The sequence below is a fragment of the Crinia signifera genome, chromosome 7 (genome assembly GCF_055691185.1).
Source record: "Crinia signifera chromosome 7, ASM5569118v1, whole genome shotgun sequence".
Lineage (NCBI taxonomy): Eukaryota > Metazoa > Chordata > Amphibia > Anura > Myobatrachidae > Crinia > Crinia signifera.
The window spans coordinates 31,052,568-31,054,337 of NC_139223.1; positions in this window are offsets into that span (position 1 = coordinate 31,052,568).

Consider the following 1,770-nt stretch of genomic DNA (forward strand, 5'->3'; position numbering starts at 1 on the left):
TCAAGCTCACACTTTAATAGGAAACCAAAAGATAGTGGATACATTAAAACCCATGACACAACTTACATCAAAGAAAAACACACCCAGTGCGTGCATCAATTTTAATTAATTGTTCAATGTTTGTTTAAGTCATATATGTGGTTCATATCACTATAACGTTTTGGTACTTATGTAGTATCTGGGCTGCCGATTTTTTGATTGTATGCCTTAAGTTAAGGCATACAATCAGATGCGATGCGATGCGATATCGCATCGCATCGCATCCGATATCGGATGCGATATCGGATGCGATGACCCGATTTTTCCATAGGAATCAATGTTAAAATGGACTGAGTCCATTTTAACATGGAATTCAATGGGAAAAATGGGTCCTTTTCATACCCCTACTATCCAAGTGGGCATGGAGTTGGATATAAACCTGTGGCGAGCGTAGCGAGCCACCGAGCCCGAAGCGTGGCGAGCGAAGCGAGCCCCGCGAGGGGACGGTATTCGTCCCCTCGCGGGGCTCGCTTCGCTCGCCACGCTTCGGGCTCGGTGGCTCGCTACGCTCGCCACAGGTTTATATCCAACTCCATGCCCACTTGGATAGTAGGGGTATGAAAAGGACCCATTTTTCCCATTGAATTCCATGTTAAAATGGACTCAGTCCATTTTAACATTGATTCCTATGGAAAAATCGGGTCATCGCATCGCATCGCATCGCATCGAATCGCATGGTCGCATGCGATGCGATGCGATCTCCCGATCCGACCCGATTTAGAAATCGGCAGCCCAGATACTACATAAGTACCAACGTTTTTTTATACTTATACAATTTAAAGTTATATTTTAAAGGTTGGTATTTGTGTATTTTGGCGGCGCAGGATCGTGCGATGAACGCGTCGCATCGCATGCCATGTACCCGATGGCATGCGATGCGATTTTGACCCTCTATGCGATGGAAAATCGTATAAGCACCCTAAAGGGTGCTTTTGAGCACCCTAATGGGTGCTTACAATGTTAAATGCACCCCCCACGCCACCCCCCCCCCACTATAAACGTGAACCCGAAGCGTGGCAAGCGCAGCGAGCCCGCGAGGGGCGGCGGTACGCGTCCTACGACCTTTTCATACCCCCACTATCCACGTCGGCGTGGAGTTGAGAATAGATTAGTGTGGCGAGCGTAGCGAGCCACTGAGCCCGAAGCGTGGCGAGCGCACGCGGATACCTTCACAGGTAAACGCGTCCCTTCGCGGGCTTCACAGGTATCCGCGTCCCCTCGCCACGCTTCGGGCTCGGTGGCTAGCTGCGCTCGCCACACTAATCTATTCTCAACTCCACACCGACGTGCGTGGATAGTGGGTGTATGAAAAGGTCGTAGGACGCGTACCGCCGCCGTTTATAGTGGGGGGGTGGCGTGGGGGTGCATTTAACATTGTAAGCACCCATTAGGGTGCTTAACATTGTATAAACACCCATTAGGGTGCTTATACAATGTTTAATCGCATTGCATCGTATGGCATTGTATGCCATGTACAATGGCATACAATTTGAAAATTGTATGCCATCGCACACTAACCAACGAAATCGCGTCGCATCGCATACGATCGTATGCGTTATGGTATGCGATGGGCGCCGCCAAAATACACAAGTAACTAAAGGTTTTTTCTTCAGTGCGCCAGCAAAAAAGACAATCCTTTTCTTTTCTTGCTTCTCCGAGTCTGATTCTGACCAAGTAGCCATTGTCACACCTCTTTGAAGGGGAGGAGTGGCACCAAATGTCAACTTGCTT